Consider the following 21,177-nt stretch of genomic DNA (forward strand, 5'->3'; position numbering starts at 1 on the left):
ACATTAGGATTACCTGGGAACTCACTTTAATCACCAGATCTTGGGCCCTATCTCAGACATACTGAATCAAGTACTCTGAGGTAGAGCTCAGCAGTCTGTTTAACAAATTCTCCAGCTTAATCTGGCGCATGCTAAGTTTTGAGACCCAATGCTCAAAACCACTTACACTAACAGCTAAAATAGTATCTACAATTCCAAGTTGCCAATTCAAGATGCTAATCCAAAAGGAACACTTAGAAAAACAGACATTCAAGCTTAATTCTTCTTCCCAAAATGAACACTCTGTGGAAAATATAAGATTAAAGAATTTCTTAACACTTGTTTTTATAACACCTCATTTTCTATTACATACTGTGTAGAACACAGGCACTATATTCTAGTAAAAAAAGAGAAAAAGTTGGCTGAGAGAGGTATGGGTTGGAATTCTTAGTCAAATATATTTGAGAAACTCAATGAGCAATTCCAGGGTACCATTTACACACACACATACACACACAGATTTGATATAAATAATTCTTTAGAAGTTCTGTCATCAGTTGTCCATTAGGCCTTTTTTTTTAATAACTCATATATCCTTAATGTATTTGACCAAACAAAAATGTCTGGCATATGGTAAGTCCTCAATTAAATATTTGTCAAGTGAATGAATAAAACAAACAAAACAACTGACAAATTGTTTTGGAGAATCACTAAATAAAATAATACCTTCTAATAAAAATTTTTGACCTAGATTTCAAAATAAATTAGAGTAATTTAAATTTTTGAGAATTTAAAAATATTTTTTAAAATTTTATTTTATCAGAAATGACTATTACTAATGCAAGAATTTATTCACATGTTATTGTGAATGAAAGTTCTATTTGTTTCAGACACATTTGTTCCAGGTTCCAAGGCAAAGGAAGTTATCAGGGATAAAGAATGGTATTACATAATGATAAACAGGTCAACAGTCCAAGAAGACATAATAATCCTTAATGTATATGAGCTTTACAAAAGTATCAAACTATGTGAGGCAAAAACAGAATTGAAAATAAAAGCAAAAAACAAAAACAAAAACAGATGAATTCACTATCATAGTTAAGGACTTCAACACCCCTCTATCAGAAATGGACACATTTCACAGGCAAAAGATCAGTAAGGACAAAGGTGAACTCAACATCATTAATCAGATGAATATAATTGACGTTGACAGACTACTTTATCCAGTAACCTCAAAGTATACATTCTTTTCAAGCTCACATGGAACATTCACATCTAATAAGGACTGTTAAACAAAACATAAAAAAATTCTTAATACTCAACAATAAGAAAACAAATAACCTGATTAAGAAATGGGCCAGGTTTTAGAACTGTCTGTCCATTGTGGGTTGTGTGCAGGAAGCTTGTGGGGGACTGTAAGACCTGAAAATGGAGAGCCTCTTTGCTTCCCAGCAACTGCACCCAGTGGCCTCATGGCAGTCGCCATGCCACAAAATAATTATTTTGAGTTTCCCTAGAAGCTCTATGGCTATTGTATGGATTACCATGAGAAAAAGAGAAAGAAGGAAGGTCGAGAGGCTCAAAGAAGGCAAAAAAAAAAAAAAAAAAAAATGAAAGCTAAGCTCTACCATAAACATCACCATGCTGGGAAAATACAAACAAAAAAGACTCAAGATGCATGAAAAGACAAACACCAAACAAAAGAAAGATGAAAAGTCTCCACAAGGAGCAGCACCTGCATATCAACTGGACAGGGAGGAACAGTCCAGAGCTAAAGTACTTTCCAATAAGATTAAACAAAAATGAAAAGAGAAAGCAGGAAAATGAGAAGTCCCATTACCCAAAGTTTGAGCCCAGGGAGAAACAGAAATATTAGAAGTTATTAGAACAGGGAAGAGAAAGAAGAAAGCATGGAAGAAGATGATTATGAATGTCTGCTTTGTTGGAGATGGCTTAACTCGAAAAACATCCAAATATGAGAGATTCATTAGGCCGATGGGCTTACAAGTCAAAAAGGCCCATGTAACAGCCTGAATTGAAAGCCACCTTTTGCCTGCCAATAGTTGGTGTAAAAAAGAATCCCTCATCCCAACTATATACAACTTTGGTTGTTACTACCAAAGATACTGTCACTGAGGTGAATGTGAGTGAGTTGGGCTTTGTGACACAAGAAGGCAAGGTTATTTGGGGAAAATATGCCCAGGTTACCAACAATCTTGAAAACAATGGATGTTTAAATGCAGTCTTGCTGCTTTGACAGTAGTTTCAGACAAATAACTCCTTATAATTACTGAGGACCACACACGAATCAGGAAAACCACCATTACCGTGGTGGTTCTGAATACCACTAAACAGCCTAATGTATCTACAGTCATCAAGAGAACTATTTATCCTATTGTAACAAGCATTAAAATAGCCCAGTTTAAAAAAAGAGAGAGAGAAAGGAAGAAGAAGAAGAAAAAAGAAATGAGCCAAGCACCTGAACAGACACCTCACCAAAGAAAATATACAGGTGGCAAAAAATAAGCATATGAAAAGATGCTCCATACATATGTCCTCAGGGAAATGCAAATTAAAACGAGATGTTGGGACTCCTGGGTGGCTCAGTTGGTTAAGCATCTGCCTTCGGCTCAGATCATGATCCCAGGGTCCTGGGATCGAGTCCTGCATCAGACTCCTTGCTCAGTGGGGAGCCTGCTTCTCCCTCAGCCTGCCGATCCCCCTGCTTGCGTGCTCTTTCTCTCTTTCTAAAAATAAATAAAATCTTTAAAATAAATAAATAAAATGGGATGTTACTATATGCCTATTAAAATAGCCAAAATCCAGAAACTAACACCACCAAATGCTGGCAAGGATGTAGAGTAACAGGAATTCTCACACATTAATGGTGGGAACGCAAAACTTCACAGCCAGTTTAAAAGACTGTTTGGTAGTTTCTTACAAAATTGAACACATTCTTATTCATATGATCAAGAAATTATGCTCCTTGGTATTTAGCCAAAGGAGATTAATGTCCAGACAAAAACCTGCACATGGATGTTTACAGCAACTTTATTCACAATTGCCAAAATTTGGGAGCAACCAAATGTCCTTCTGTAGGCGAATAAACTTTGGTACACTGAACTATGGATTACTATTCAGCACTAAAAAGAAATGAACTATCAAGCCATGAAAAGACAAGGAGGAAAATTAAGTGCATATTATTAACTGAAAGAAGTCAATTTGAAAAGCTACATAATGTACGATTCCAACTATATGACATTCCAGAAAAGGCAAAACTATGGAGACAGTATAAGGTTAGTAATTGCCAGGGCTTTGGTGGAGAGAAGGGAAGAATGAATAGGCCGAGCAGAGGATTTTTAGGACAATGAAGATACTCTCTACTAATGGTGGATAGATGCTATTATACATCTGTCCACATCTACAGAATGTATACCACCAAAAGTGAATTATAATGTAAAATATGGATATTTTGTATGTCATTTAAGTCCATCAATTGTAACAAATACAATGGCATCAATTCTAGAGAATGAAGCAGGGTTCATCTTGCACAAAAGGGAAGAATCTATAAATGCAGAGGCTTATACAAAGCAGGGCTTGATATATCACAGATGCATTACAAATAGAAGTGGGGAGAAGACACAAAATTCCTTGAAAATTAAAAAATTTCAATATGTTATATGAATGATATAGCCATTAGTTTATTGATTTCAATGTCAAGCAAAAATAACTAAAAGAGAATTCTTAATATTTCCTGAAATGATAAGAGCCAGGCATGTTTGTAGTAAATACATTTATTTATTAAGACTGAACGGATTTTTTAAAAATTCAATCATTCCAGCACTGATCTATAAGGCTATTTATTCAAAACTTTACTTGTAACTTCATTGGACTTTTGAAAGTTCCATATAATACAACTAGCAAATTGGATTCTTCTCACTAGAGTCATGATTTTCTCCAAATTTATAAAATGGACTTATAAAATTATATGATTATGAAATTCACAGTAAGCATAAAACAATATAAGATACAGCCAAACAGAGGTAGGAGCAAGATGGCAGAGGACTAGGAGACCTAAATTTCCTCTGGTCCCAGGAATTCAGCTAGATAGGAATCAAACCATTCTGAACACCTACAAACTCAACAGGAGATCAAAGAAAAGAATAGCAGCAACACTCTGAACAGAAAAGTGACCACTTTCTGGAAGGTAGGACGTGCAGAGAAGTGAATCCAAGGCGATAATCGGGAAGATAGATGGCTGGGGGAGGGAGCCTCCATCAGCCCCTAATGGCAAGTGATAGAGCCAAAGAGCACAAAATCGGAACTTTGAGAAGTCGGCTCCGCTGAGGGACGACACTCCAGTGGCTAAGCAGGGGGTGGAACTCTCACTGGGACAGTGTGGTCTCAGGACCCTTGGGGTCACAGAAAGACCGGGGGTGCCTGAGTGCGGCAGAGCTCCCAAGTCTCAGAGCGGGGACCAGCTGCAGAGACGGAGCCAAGGACTGGGCTCTCAGCTCGGGGTTGACATAAACCGTGATCGGTGGCTCAGTCGGGCCACTGCTCTTCTAGTAGGGACCCAACAAGTGGCAGATCCAGGGAGACTCCCCTTCCTCTCCCAGGAGGAGCGACGTGGGAGTGCACCGCAGGGATCTACTGCATTTGGAGACTCCAACGGGGTCGTATGCTCAGTCACAGGCCAGGTGAGCACGGAGAGCAGCCAGAGACTGAGGAGACAGGACTGGTTGACTACTTTTCTCTGGGGGCTCACTGAGGAGTGAGGCCCTGAGTTCTCGGCTCCTCCCAGGCAGACATTGGGAGGCTGCCATTTTCACTCTCATCCTCCAAGGCTGTCCGGAAAGCTTGCAGGGAACAAAAGCTCGCAAGAGGAAACCCGAGCAGATTACTTAGCCCAGACCTGGCAAGGGCAGGGCAATTCCACCTCTGGCAAAGACATCTGAGAACCATGGCAACAGGCCCCTCCCCCAGAAGATCAGCAAGAACACCGAGACAAGATCAAGTTTACCAATCAATGAGAAGGGCAGAACTCCAGCACTAGGGGAACACAGCACATAGAATTCATGGATTTTTTCCCATGATTCTTTAGTCTTTCAAAGTTAATTTTTTAATTTTTTTTAAATTTTTCTTTTTCCCTTTTTCAAGCAACATCTTATCAATCCTTTTTTAAAAAAAATCTTTTTTATTTTCCATTTTTAGAGTCATATTCTATCCCTTCATAGCAGTTAACCTTATTTTTGATATATATATATATATATAAGTTGTTCTCTCTTTAAAATTTTGGGATACAGTTTCTTCTAACAGACCAAAATATACCCTGAAACTCTAGTGTATAGTTTTGTTCTAGTCTCCTGCCTCAACACATTCTCTCTTTTTTTTTTTTAAATCCTCTATTTTTTCAACCAACTTCTTATTAATTCCTTTTACAAAATCTTTTATAATTTTCATCTTTACAGTCACATTCCATCCCTTCATCATATTTACCCTTATTTTTGTACATATACAACCTTTTTTTTTTTTAATTTTAGGAGGCACTTTCATCTAACGGACCAAAATTCGCCCATAATTCAGTGTGTGGCACTGACCTATGCACCAGCCTGATCAAATTTGATCATATTCTATTTTGTTTGTTTGTTTGTTTTATATTATTCTTTTTCTTTTTTTCTTTTTTCTTTCTTTCCCTTTCATTTACCCCAGTTTCAGGTCTCTTCTGATTTATTTAGTGTATATTTTTCTGGGGTTGTTATCCTGTTAGCATTTTGTTCTCTCATTCATCTGGACAAAATGACAAGATGGAAAAAACAACTCAACAAAAAGAACAAGAGGCAGTACCGACTGCCAGGGACCTAATCAATATGGACATTAGTAAGATATCAGAACTAGAGTTCAGAATGACGATTTTAAAGATACTACCTGGGCTTAAAAAAAGCATGTACGATATCAGAGAAATGCTTTCTGGAAAAATAAAAGAACTAAAATCTAACCAAGTCGAAATCAAAAAGGCTATTAATGAGGTGCAAACAAAAATGGAGGCGCTAACTGCTAGGATAAATGAAGCAAAAAAGAGAATTACTGATACAGAAGACCAGATGAACAAAAAAAAGCTGAGAAAAAGAGAGAGAAATGACTATTGGATCATGAGGACAGAATACGAGAGAAAAGTGATACCATAAGACGAAACAGTATTGGAATACTTGGGATCCCAGAAGAAGAAGAAAGAGAGAGACGGGCAGAAGGTATATTGGAGCAAATTGTAGCAGAGAACTTCCCTAATTTGGGGAAGGAAACAGGCATCAAAATCCAGGAGGCACAGAGAACCCACCTCAAAATCAATAAAAATAGGTCAACACCCCAACATCTAATAGTAAAGCTTACAAGTCTCAGAGACAAACAGAAAATCCTGAAAGCAGCTCAGAACAAGAGATCTGTAACCTACAATGGCAGAAACATTAGATTGGCAACAGACCTATCCACAGACACCTGGCAGGGCTGAAAGGACTGGCAGGATATATTCAGGGCACTAAATGAGAAAAATATAAAGCCAAGAATACAATATCCAGCTAGGCTATCATTGAAAATAGAAGGAGAGATAAAAAGCTTCCAGGACAAACAAAAACTAAAGGAATTTGCAAACACGAAACCAGCCCTACAAGAAATATTGAAAGGGGTCCTCTAAGCAAAGAGAGAGCCTAAAAGCAACATAGACCAGAAAGGAACACAGACAATATACAGTAACAGTCACCCTACAGGCAATACAATGGCACTAAATTCATATCTTTCAATAGTCACCCTGAATGTATATGGCCTAATGCCCCAATCAAAAGACACAGGCTATCAGGGTGGATAAAGAAACAAGACCCATGGATATGCTGTCTACAAGAGACTCATTTTAGACCCAAAGACACCCCCAGATTGAAAGTGAGGGGGTGGAAAACCATTTACCATGCTAAAGGACACCAAAAGAAAGCTGGGGTGGCAATCCTTAGATCAGACAAATTAGATTTTAAACCAAAGACTATAATAAGAGATGAGGAAGGACACTATATCCTACTAAAAGGGTCTATCCAACAAGAAGACCTAACAATTGTAAATATCTATGCCCCTAACATGGGAGCAGCCAATTATATAAGGTAATTAATAACAAAAGCAAAGAAACACTTTGACAACAATACAATAATAGTGGGGGACTTTAACACCCCCCTCACTGAAATGGACAGATCGTCTAACCAAAAGATCAACAAGAAAATAAAGACTTTCAGTGACACACTGGAACAAATGGACTTCAAAGATATATTCAGAACATTCCATCCCAAAGCAACAGAATATACATTCTTCGCTAGTGCCTATGGAACATTCTCCAGACTAGATCACATCCTGGGTCACAAATCAGGTCTCAACCAGTACCAAAAAATTGGGATCATTCCCTGCCTATTTTCAGACCACAATGCTTTGAAACTAGAACTCAATCACAAGAGGAACGTTGGAAAGAACTCAAATACATGGAGGCTAAAGAGCATCCTACTAAAGAATGAATGGGTCAACCAGGAAATTAAAGAAGAATTAAAAAAATACATGGAAACCAATGAAAATGAAAACACAACTGTTCAAAATCTTTGGGAGGCAGCAAAGGCAGTCCTAAAAGGAAAGTATATAGCAATACAAGCCTTTCTCAAAAAACAAGAAAGGTCTCAAATACACAACCTAACCCTACACCTAAAGGAGCTGGAGAAAGAACAGCAAATAAAGCCTAAACCCAGGAGGAGAAGAGAAATAATAAAGATCAAAGCAGAAATCAATGAAATAGAATCCAAAAGAACAGTAGAACAGATCCATGAAACTAGGAGCTGGTTCTTTGAAAGAATTAACAAGATTGATAAAACCCTGGCCAGACTTATCAAAAAGAAAAGAGAAATGACCCAAATCAAAAAAATCATGAATGAAAGAGGAGAGATCACAACCAACACCAAAGAGATACAAACAATTATAAGAACATATTATGAGCAAATCTATCCCAGCAAATTAGATAACCTGGAAGAATTGGATGCATTCCTAGAGATGTATCAACTACCAAAACTGAACCAGGCAGAAAAAGAAAAGCTGAACAGACCTATAACCACTAAGGAAATTGAAGCAGTCATCAAAAATCTCCCAAAAAAACAAAAGCCCAGGGCCAGATGGCTTCCCAGGGGAATTCTACCAAACATTTCAAGAAGAATTAATACCTATTCTTCTGAAACTGTTCCAAAAAATAGAAATGGAAAGAAAACTTCCAAACTCATTTTATGAGGCCACCATTACCTTGATCCCAAAACAAGACAAAGACCCCATCAAAAAGGCGAATTACAGACCAATATCCCTGATGAACATGGATGCAAAAATTCTCACCAAAATACTAGCCAATAGGATCCAACAGTACATTAAAAGAATTATTCACCACGACAAAGTGGGATTTTTCCCTGGGCTGCAAGGTTGGTTCAACATCCGCAAATCAATCAACGTGATACAATACATTAACAAAAGAAAGAACAAGAATCATACGATCCTCTCAATAGATGCAGAAAAAGCATTTGACAAAGTACAGCATCCTTTCTTGATCAAAACTCTTCAGAGTATAGGGATAGAGGGTACATACCTCAATATCATAAAAGCCATCTATGAAAAACCCACAGCGAATATCATTCTCAATGGGGAAAAACTGAGAGCTTTCCCCCTAAGCTCAGGAACACGGCAGGGATGTCCACTATCACCACTGCTATTCAACATATTACTAGATGTCCTAGCCAGGGCAATCAGGCAACAAAAAGAAATAAAAGGCATCCGAATCAGCAAGGAAGAAGTCAAACTCTCACTCTTTGCAGAGGATATGATGCTTTATGTGGAAGACCCAAAAGACTCCACCCCAAAACTGCTAGAACTCATACAGGAATTCAGTCTAGTGGCAGGATATAAAATCAATGCACAGAAATCAGTGGCATTCCTATACACCAACAACAAGACAGAAGAAAGAGAAATTAAGGAGTCAATCCCATTTACAATGGCACCCAGAAGCATAAGATACCTAGGAATAAATCTAACCAAACAGGCAAAGGATCTGTACTCAGAAAACTAGAAAATACTCATGAAAGAAATTGAGGAAGACACAAAGAAATGGAAAAACGTGCCATGCTCGTGGATTGGAAGAACAAATATTGTGAAGATGTCAATGCTACCTAGAGCAATCTACACATTCAATGCAATCCCTATCAAAATACCATCCACTTTTTTCAAAGAAATGGAACAAATAATCCTAAAATTTGTATAGAACCAGAAAAGACCCCAAATAGCCAGAGGAATGTTGAAGAAGAAAAGCAAAGCTGGCGGCATCACAATTCCAGACATCCAGCTCTATTACAAAGCTGTCATCATCAAGACAGTATGGTACTGGCACAAAAACAGGCTCATTGATCAATGGAACAGAATAGAGAGCCCAGAAATGGACCCTCAACTCTATGGTCAACTAATTTTTGACAAAGCAGGAAAGAATGTCCAATGGAGAAAAGACAGTCTCTTCAACAAATGGTGTTGGAAAAATTAGCCAGCCACATGCAGAAGAATGAAACTGGACCATTTCCTTACACCACACACAAAAATAGACTCAAAATGGTTGAAAGACCTCAATGTGAGACAGGCGTCAATCAAAATCCTAAAGGAGAACACAGGCAGCAAACTCTTCGACCTCAGCCAGAGCAACTTCTTCCTAGAAACATCGCCAAAGGCAAGGGAAGCAAGGGCAAAAATGAACTATTGGGACTTCATCAAGATAAAAAGCTTTTGCACAGCAAAAGAAACAGTCAACAAAACCAAAAGACAACTGACAGAATGGGGGAAGATATTTGCAAAGACATATCAGATAAAGGGCTAGTATCTAAAATCTATAAAGAACTCATCAAACTCAACACCCAAAGAACAAAGAATCCAATCAAGAAATGGGCAGAAGACATGAACAGACATTTTTCCAAAGAAGACATCCAAATGGCCAACAGACACATGAAAAAGTACTCAACATCGCTCGGCATCAGGGAAATCCAAATCAAAACCTCAGTGAGATACCACCTCACACCAGTCAGAATGGCTAAAATTAACAAGTCAGGAAACACCAGATGTTGGCAGGGACTCGGAGAAAGGGGAACCCTCCTACACTGTTGGTGGGAATGCAAGCTGGTGCAGCCACTCTGGAAAACAGTATGGAGCTTCCTCAAAACATTGAAAATAGAGCTACCATACAATCCAGCAATTGCACTACTGGGTATTTACCCCAAAGATACAAATGTAGGGAACCGAAGGGGTACGTGCACCCCGATGTTTATAGCAACAATGTCCACAATAGCCAAAATGTGGAAAGAGCCAAGATGTCCATCGAGAGATCAATGGATAAAGAAGAGGTGGTATATATATACAACGGAATATTATGCAGCCATCAAAAGGAATGAGATTTTGCCATTTGCAACAACGTGGATGGAACTGGAGGGTATTACGCTGAGTGAAATAAGTCAAACAGAGAAAGACATGTATCATATGATCTCACTGATATGAGGAATTCTTAATCTCAGGAAACAAAATGAGGATTGCTGGAGTGGGGGGTGGGTTGGGAGGGATGGGGTGACTGGGTGATAGACACTGGGCAGGGTACGTGCTGTGGTAAGCCCTGTGAATTGTGCAAGACTGTTGAATCACAGATCTGTACCTCTGAAACAAATAATGCAATCTATGTTAAGAAAAAAAAAAAGGAAGATAGAAGGAGGGGAAGAATGAAGGGGGGGAATCGGAGGGGGAGACGAACCATGAGAGACGATGGACTCTGAAAAACAAACTGAGGGTTCTAGAGGGGAGGGGGGTGGGAGGATGGTTATTAAAGTGGGCACGTTCTGCATGGTGCACTGGGTGTTATGCACAAACAATGAATCATGGAACACTACATCCAAATCTAATGATGTAATGTATGGTGATTAACATAACAATAAAAATTTTTTTTAAAAATACATGCAGAAAAAGCATTTGACAAAGCACAGCAAATCTCTTGATCAAAACTCTCCAGAGTATAGGGATAGAGGGTACATACTTCAATATCATAAAAGCCATCTATCAAAAACCCACAGCAAATATCATTCTCAATGGGGAAAAACTGAGAGATTTCCCCCTAAGCTCAGGAACACGGCAGGGATGTCCACTATCACCACTGCTATTCAACATAGTACTAGAAGTCCTATCCACAGCATCAGACAACAAAAAGAAATAAAAGGCATCCGAATCAGCAAGGACAAAGTCAAAATCTCACTCTTTGCTGATGATACAATACTTCATGTGGAAAACCCAAAAGACTCCACCCCAAAACTGCTAGAACTCATACAGGAATTCAGTAAAGTGGTAGGATATAACTCAATGCACAGAAATCAGTGGCATTCCTATATACCAACAACAAGACAGAAGAAAGAGAAATTAAGGAGTTGATCCCATTTACAATGGCACCCAAAACCATAAGATACCTAGGAATAAATCTAACCAAAGAGGCAAAGAATCTGTACTCAGAAAACTAGAAAATACTCATGAAAGAAATTGAGGAAGGCACAAAGAAATGGAAAAACGTGCCATGCTCATGGATTGGAAGAACAAATATTGTGAAGATGTCAATACTACCTAGAGCAATCTACACATTCAATGCAATCCCTATCAAAATACCATCAATGTTTTTCAAAGAAATGGAAGAAATAATCCTAAAATTTGTATGGAACCAGAAAAGACCCCAAATAGCCAGAGGAATGTTGAAAAAAAAAAAAAAAGCAAAACTGGACTCATCATATTTTCGGACTTCAAGCTCTATTACAGAGCTGTCATCATCAAGACAGTATGGTACTGGCACAAAAACAGACACCTAGATCAATGGAAAAGAATAGAGAGCCCAGAAATGGACCCTCAACTCTATGGTCAACTCATCTTTGACAAAGCAGGAAAGAATGTCCAATGGAAAAAAGACAGTCTCTTCAACAAATGGTGTTGGGAAAATTGGACAGCCACATGCAGAAGAATGAAACTGGACCATTTCCTTACACCACACACAAAAATAGACTCCAAATGGATGAAAGACCTGAATGTGAGCTGCAGTCCATCAAAATCCTAAAGGAGAACACAGGCAGCAACCTCTTTGACCTCAGCCACAGCAACTTCTTCCTAGAAACAGTGCCAAAGGCAACGGAAGCAAGGGCAAAGATGAACTATTGGGAGCTCATCAATATAAAAAGCTTTTGCACAGCAAAAGAAACAGTCAACAAAACCAAAAGACAACTGACAGAATGGGAGAAGATATTTGCAAATGACGTATCAGATAAAGGGCTAGTATCCAAAATCTATAAAGAACTTATTAAACTCAACACCCAAAGAACAAAGAATCCAATCAAGAAATGGGCAGAAGACATGAACAGACATTTTTCCAAAGAAGACATCCAAATGGCCAACAGACACATGAAAAAGTACTCAACATCGCTCGGCATCAGGGAAATCCAAATCAAAACCTCAATGAGATGCCACCTCACACCAGTCAGTAGGGATAAAACTAACAATCAGGAAATGACAGATGTTGGCGGGGTTGCAGAGAAAGGGGAACCCTCCTACACTGTTGGTGGGAATGCAAGCTGGTGCAGCCACTCTGGAAAACAGTATGGAGCTTCCTCAAAAAGTTGAAGACAGAGCTACCCTACGACCCAACAATTGCACTACTGGGTATTTACCCCAAAGATACAAAGGTAGGGATCCGAAGGGGTACGTGCACCCCGATGTTTATAGCAGCAATGTCCACAATAGCCAAACTATGGAAAGAGCCAAGATGTCCATCGACAGATGAATGGATAAAGAAGAGGTGGTATATATATACAACGGAATATTATGCAGCCATCTAAAGGAATGAAATATTGCTATTTGCAATGACGTGGATGGAACTGGCGGATGTTATGCTGAGTGAAATAAATCAATCAGAGAAAGACATGTATCATATGACCTCACTGATATGAGGAATCTTAATCTCAGGAAACAAACTGAGGGTTGCTGGAGTGGTGGGGGGTGGGTGGGATGGGGTGGCTGGGTGACAGACATTGGGGAGTGTATGTGCTATGGTGAGCGCTGTGAATTTTGTAAGACTGTTGAATCACAGACATGTACCTCTGAAACAAATAATACATTATATGTTAAAAAAAAAAAAAAAAGAAGAAGCTAGCCGGAAGGGAAAAATGAAGGGGCAGAAATTGGAAGGGGAGGCAAACCATGAGAGACTATGGACTCTGAGAAACAAACTGAGGGTTCTAGAGGGGAAGGGGATGGGGGGATGGGTTAGCCTGGTGATGGGTATTAAAGAGGGCACATACCGAATGGAGCACTGAGTGTTATACGCAAACAATGAATCATGGAACACTACATCAAAAAGTAATGATGTAATGTATGGTGATTAACATAACATAATAAAATAAAATAAATATTTACTTGAAATACATGACAAAAAAAAAAAAAGCCCCACGTTGGGGGAAAAAAAAAGATACAGCCAAAACTTATTTTGGAATGCCATATCCATGAAATCCCGGTAGTAGAAGCGATGGAAATGGTTCTGTCCTTCCTCTCCCCAAAGATCATAATTGTAAGTATTGTGTAAAATATATAAAGTTAATTCAAAAATAGAAACTGAGAAATTTCCAAAGCAGAAACAATCAGAGGAAAGCATAATACATACACAAACCTGCAACACAGAGTCATAACAACAGTGAGTTTGTGGCTTTTTGATCTGAGAAAACTGACAATCTCCCTTACCCTTTGGCTATGCTTGCAGAAAATGACACAATTATAGCCTTACTGGTGAAAGGAAGCAGGGATCAGAATTCGGAAGAAATTTTAAAGGAGAAATCCTAGAAAGCCTAACAGCAAAGCTACACAGGTATAGCGGAGACAACAGGAAGTACGGCAAAATGCAGGTAGAGATCAGAGAAAACCCTATGCTCAAAAACTAGAGCTATGTGGACCCAATCTTCAAAGTTGCAGTTTCTCCTAAAAGTAAAATTTTTAACCATATGTAATTCAAACAGCAGCAGGCCCAAAGCCCTAAGTCCTTGTGGACTTGAAGTTTCAGAACAAAGAGCCTGAAACTGACAGAGCACAGATAAATAGAGAAGGAATGCACAAAAAGGCAACAGTGGAAAGACATAAAAACAGAGCAGAGATAGGAGTAGTTGCATATGGTGTAAGAGATAAAGTTTACAGTTGGAAACCAGGTAAATTAACCACTTATTAAAAGAAGAAACAAAAATCTTCACATGAACATGACAGAATCCAGAGTCACTAAAATGTTTTATCAGTAATATACAGTTTTCAATCAAAAATTGAGACTAATGATGTAATGTATGGGGATTAACATAAGAATAAAAAAAATTGCTAGACATGCAGAAAAAATGCAGTGTGATCATTATGGACTAAAAAATAACCAATAGAAAATTACTTCAAGTGGGTCAAGATGTTGGACGTATTAGACCAGGATTTTATGGCACCTCTCATAGATACAGTCAATGAACTAAAGGAAAATTATTCAATAAATTGAAGAACATTATGGTATCAAGGAATGTACAGATGGATAATCTCAAGAGTAAAATGGGAACTCTAAAATAAATAACCAAACAGTAATTCAGAGACTGAAACATACAATAATCAAAATTTGAAAATAAGATGCTACATGGGCTCAACAATAGTTTGGATATCACCAAAAAGGAATGAATAAACATGAAAATACATCAGTAACATTATCAACTCAAGAATCACAAAGATAAATGGCTGAAAAAACTTACCAAATTAGAGACTTGTAACACAATATGAAACAGTCCAATATTGATATAAATGGAATCCCAGAAGAAAAGGAAAGATAAAATATTCGAAAAAATAAATGACTGAAAACCCAAAGTTTGGTAGAAAACAATATAAGGATCTAGGAAGCTTAATAAGAGATGTGTAAGCCAAAGATAAAATCTGGTAAGCAAAGAAAAATGATTGATTTAATAAAGACAAACATCAATATGAATAAAAATAGCTGAAATGATTGAAGATGTTGAAATTTCTGTTCAAAGTGTACAATAAAAATAAACAAAAAATTCTATACTCAATGAAGCTGTCTTTCAAAACTGAAAGGGAAATAAAGAAACTTTTAAATTGAAAAAAGAGGGAGAATCATTTGCCAGCAGACTTTACTACAAGAAATGCTAAAAAAAAAAAAAAAAAAAATTCTAAAGGATTATCTTCAGAAAGCCTGAAGAAATAACACAAGCTAGGAATTCAGATGGATTAAAATGATAAATATGTTTTTAAAAATTATATACATATACACACAATTTTATATAGCTTACTTATATATATTAAATTATATATGCAATGTATATATGTGTGTGGACTCTTTTTTTTCTCTTAATCCTGCTAAAGAAATAAGACAGAACAAAGCAAAAGTAACAACATTGTTTTGATATGCTTATAATTCTGTAAAGATTCAGAGAGATGGCTGTTTCTTCAAATGCTTAATTTTCAACCAAAAAAAAAAAATATATCACAAGAAATATAAAACACAGGAAAGGGACTGTAAGTAAATATGCCAACAAACTCTTTCAAAAAATTGAAGAGAACACTTCCTAACTCACTCTTTGAGGCCAGTATTTCCCTGATAGCAAAGATAAACACAAAGTATATAAAAAAAAAAAAACCCTACAGATCAATATCCCTGATAAAGATGTAAAAATGCTCATTCAAAATACTAGCAAGCAGAATTCAGCAGGAAAGAAAAATCTGTACACCATGACCTAGTGGGGTTTAATCCTATAATGCAAGGATGGTTTAACATACAAAAATCAGTGTAACCCACCTCATTAACAGAATGAAGGAAAATAACCATATAATCATCTCAACTGATGCAGAAAAAGCACTTGAAAAAAACCCAACGCCCTTTCATGATAAAAACACTCAACAAGGTAGGAACAAAAGGAAACTACCTAACATAATAAAGACCAAATATGAAAAGCCCACAGTTAACATCATACTCAGTGGTGAGAGACTGAAAGCTTTTCCTCAGAGGAACAAAACAAGGTGGACTGCTTTCACTACTGCTATTTAACATATTACTAGAAGTTCTTAAACAGAGGAATTAGGCAACAAAAAGAAATAAAAGACATCCAAATTGTAAAAAAAGTAGTAAAGTAACCTCTGCAGACAATATAATCTTATATGTAGGAAACATGAATGCTTCCACACAAAAACAAACCTCTTAGAATAATGAAATTAAGCAAAATTGTGGAATGCAAATCAGCATGCAAAAACCAGTTGTGTTTTCACACTAATGTTGAATAATCCACAAACGCATTAAAAAAAAAACTATTCAATTTATAATCACATGAAGAAGGATAAAATATTTAGTAACAAACTTAGCCAAAAAGGCAAAATACCTGTACACTGAAAAACTACAAAATATTTCTGAAAGAATTTAAAAACAAATTAATGAGATTACATCCCTGTTCATTTATCAGAAGACTTAATATTGTGAAAATGTCAATAATTCCCGAAGCAATCTATACAGTCAATGCAATCGCTACCAAAATCCAATAATTTTTTTACAAAAATAAATAAATCCATCCTAAAATTCATGTGACTCTCAAGGGACCCCAAACAACCAAAACAATCTTGAAAAAGGAGAACAAAGTTGGAGGACTCTTACTTCTTGATATCAAAATTTACCAAAATACTGTGGTAAGCCACAATAACCAAAACAGTATAACACTGTCATAAAGACAGACATAAAGACCAATAGAATAGAATAAAGAGCACAGAAAAATACCTTCATATATGTGGTCAAATTTTGACAAGAGTATCAAGACTAGTCAATAGGGAAATGACAGTCTTTTCAATAAATGGGGCTGGGAAAACTAGATATCCATCTGCAAAATAACTAAAGTGGACATTTACCTTACTTATAAATTCAAACTAAATCAAAATCTTAAATCTAAGAGCTATAGAACTCTCATGAGAAAAGCTAGGCAAAGACCACATATCTGCATTTGAAAACAATTTCTTGGAGATGACACCAAAAGCAAAGACAGCAACAACAAAAAATAAATACATTGGACTACATCAAAATTAAAGCTTTTGTGCATCAATGGACCCTACCAACAAAATGAAAAGTAAACCCACAGAATTTGAAAAAAATATTTGCAAATCATATTCTGGTAAGAGATTAAAACCCAGAATATATAAGGAACTCTTACAACTCAGCAACAAAAAAAATAAAAACCCAATTCAAGATGGACAAAGGACTTGAATAGACATGCAAATTACCAATAAGCACATAAAAAGATGGTCAATGTCACTATCCTTAGAGAAATGCAAAATCAAAACCATAAAACCACTTTACATGCATAAAATGGCTATTATCAAAAATAAAAAATAAGTGTTGTCAAAGAACAAGGAACACATTATATATGTAAAATTTCATGTTATATATATTTTACCACAATAAGAAAATTTTTAAAAATTATTTTAGCAGGATACAAATTCAAGTTTTTATCTTTTTAAAAAATCATTAGCTCTATTGAAATCCAATATTTAATATCTTCCAATGTTTTGCTTTCTCTTGCCATAATTACATAAAAAATCATAAAGACTTTTTAATCTTAAACATCATATATATAAATACCCCTCAATTCCCCTCTAATTTACCCAGAGTATTACTAAATTACCCCTCAATTCCCCTCTAATTTACCCAGAGTATTATAGTTTCCTACAGGTTCAATGACATGACAATGATTGAGAAGCACAGCTATATTCAAGCCTCCTTGCCTAGTTATTGGCCAGTTAATTTAGTTGTAGGAATATAGGAACTGAGTGTTAAAGGAGAAACTGAAGGGAGCAGAAATATAGCACTCTGTCTCAAAAAAGTGGTATCTGTAATAGACAACTGTGTGAAGATACTTTCATGTAAAAGGCAGTTTTGCTTAGTCTATAATCTAAAATCAGCATAAGCCTGCTCGTGTAGGGGGATAAAAGAAAGTACAAGAAGTCTGTTAGCAGGTAATAGGCTTGTCAGATGTAAATGACAATCACATGTATGCAAATGAAGCAAGGTTTTCCAGTCAGATTCTTACTCCTTCAATATGACCAGGGTCTGGAAAACAAAAAGGTGTCATATGCTCAAAATGTAAATGACTCCTTTATTTGAATATTCACAACTGCAAATACCTTGCAAGAGGTTAAAAGCTATGCTGTCTTGAGATGTGAAACACTTCCACTTTTGCACCATGTTTTTTAAAAAAGCTGCATTATACTTAACCAGAGATTAAATTAGTAATAGAGCATGGGTAACTAACAGCCATGGTATATAAAACGATCTACTCCCCTGTGTTATCCACAGAAAGCTGACCCTCAGATTTAGACATTCACTGAGAGAGGTAATTTGGTTCTAGTTCTTAACCTCCTCACATTCACATCTACTTGAGGGGATTCATATTGGGCCATTCCTTCCCTGTGCTTGGCCACCGGAGTTCAGTATCAGTATTTTAATGCCTTGTACACTTTGTTAAGGATGATAGTAAATTATCATACTTTGATCTTTACATTATTCTACAGCATCCCTCATCAGCAATTGCCATTATCAGTTATTTATAGCATCGCTGGTCTGTAATGAAAAGGCCAATCTAAATTCTGAATATGTAAAAGATGTAGATCATGTAAGAAGTATTTAAAAATGTAAACAAACACCACCACAGCATGTGGTGGCTGATTCTGTTTTTCTAATGATTGGAGTACAGAATGTTACCATAGGAATCTACACTAAGGCAACACTATCAATGAAATGGAAATGGTATCAAGCTACAGCAGTTAAGTACTGTTAAAAGGGAATTCTTTTTTTATTTGAACATGAACACTGAATAAGTCTAGCACAGGATATTGTAGGACCAGATATTTCCATCTCCTAAAAAGCTTATTATGTCCTTTCATTTTAGACAGGGCTTTGAAATAGGCTGATTCTATTGACTAAGAACTACTGGGTGTTCATATGTATATGTTCCAGAAGTTTTATTGATAAAAAGCTAAAGTACTGAATTTAAGAATTTAAAATAATTTAGTAATAAAATAAAAATAATTTTTAAAATCTACATTTTCTAATTAACTCAATAAAAGCTTTCCCAGAGTACTATTTTGAGTTCATGACATCCTAGCCAACAGTATGACTGTGTTTGGTTAGAAAACTTTGTATTTAATTTAAAAGAGACTGAGAAGTAATCCCTGGCAGGAAATTTAGATCTCTATTCTAAAGAGAATATGAGAAAATTTAATTTTAAACCTAGTGATTTCCCCAAAGAAATTCTAGCTCAAGACATTTTTCTCTTTCTTCTTTTTTTTACAAGAAACTTCATACATCTCATGTAAAATATATCCAAAGTGAATAAAAGTAATATATTTGTGCATATGAGTTAAGAATATAACACAGAAGGAAATAATTCATAAAAGCACTACAATTCTATCTATAGCAGCTTAGAAAAGAAAACTCATTTTATCCTCAAGATTTTATTATTGTCACCAATCTCGTTTGGCTTTGCCTTCAGCTCTCTTTTTTAAGGACTCTTCTCTTTCAGTCCAAATATTAAATGTTTCATTTTTGTTGTCTTTTCATCACTGATGGTATCCTTTCTTTCTCATAGTTACCTGAAATGAGATAAGCCCTATGCTAGGCATTGACTACAACAGTCAAATTCATCAACGCCTTTTCCTTTGAGATGCTTACAGGACCATGAAGGAGATAGACAAGTAAATTAATATGGATGGTATTCTGGGACATATGCTGTAATAGAAATAATACCCAGAGGAGAAATATTTGAATCAGACTAGGGAGAGGAACCAGAGAAAGTTTCCCAGGAGAGCTAACTTTCAACTCAGTTTCAAAGGTTAGGTAATTACTCAATGAAAGCAGGATCTGTGAGCTTCTGACTTCCCCAGTTCAATTCGGCTAATGTAAGACACTAGCAGGAGACTCGGAGGTTGGGAGGAAAAATCATACAGGGTATTTATTTCCACAACCCCAACTACTTTGCTCTCTGCGTCACCAAGATTCTGGTAGGGAGCTGTGTTCTTTTAAGGGTTTTTCTCTTTTGGGGCAATGCCTCGTCTACAGCTCCAGCTTTTCCTAGATTTGTACAACCTAGTCTCCTTCCTTTGTCCCTTTGAGTTTAGAGATTATGATAATGGCTTCATTTTTGCTGGCCTCGGCTGCATCACCAGCCCTGCCCATGTCCAGGATGAGTTCATCATAACATCACACAGACCAACTGCATACCTGGCAGTAAGAACTGGCATCGAATCCATTTTTCCTATTACACTGTGAGCCCTTTAAGGGTAAAGAGGTATCTTTTCTGTCTCAGGCACCTCAGCTTTTAATACAATGTTTGGAACAAAGGAGCTCAGCAAATGTAAATTTCCAAATTCAGAGAAAAAAAAAGATGCAATTCAATCTTCAGAAAAAAATTATTTTGCATTAGGAATATCATAAAACAAGTACAGCTAAACTAAGAAAGCAATGCAAGAGACTTACAATGGAGTAAGATTGGTTTTACTTTAGAACACTAAAAGAATGTTATACTTTGTAATCTAGGTTTTGAGCTTATATTGCAAATCAGAATGAGGAAAGACAAATAAATTGGAAATTACAGGACTTAAGGTCTTCCTATTACCATAATTCTAAATTTAACGGTTGTTATATAATTGTTAAGGGAACTAAAATTTCTTTTGTTTTTGCTTGCCAACTTGATTTCATCTGACAAAAGAGATGTGCAGTTTAAATTTATTTTTAGCGAATACATGGCAATCAAAGTAGAACTTGGGCTTTTTCTAATGTGGTGATTTTGACTTTCTAATTAGAACCTCCAAAGAACAACAGTCACCAATATTTAATGATTTATAATACCTCTTATTTTCTCGGCTTACTTCTCTTATTTACTCTGCATCTTATAAAAGAAAACAAGGTATTTTTTACCTAAATGTATCTACTTTTATTTCTGATCATATTTATATTTGGTCATATTTATGTCTCTTAAATTGAAACTTATTACATGTGGGATTCTCTACAGTCTATCCATGTAGTACTATGTCAGA

The 21,177-nt window shown here is 36.4% G+C and overlaps 1 protein-coding gene and 1 pseudogene across 1 annotated transcript in view; one reads left to right on the top strand and one right to left on the bottom strand.

Moving 5' to 3' along the window:
- MALRD1 (MAM and LDL receptor class A domain containing 1) overlaps positions 1–21,177 on the bottom strand; it is a 794,826-nt gene that overhangs the window by 464,558 nt on the left and 309,091 nt on the right. The gene's annotated exons all lie outside the window — the stretch shown is intronic.
- LOC110586493 lies at positions 1,464–2,236 on the top strand (annotated as a pseudogene).

The sequence above is a fragment of the Neomonachus schauinslandi genome, chromosome 5 (assembly GCF_002201575.2).
Source record: "Neomonachus schauinslandi chromosome 5, ASM220157v2, whole genome shotgun sequence".
In the NCBI taxonomy this organism is placed as follows: Eukaryota; Metazoa; Chordata; class Mammalia; order Carnivora; family Phocidae; genus Neomonachus; species Neomonachus schauinslandi.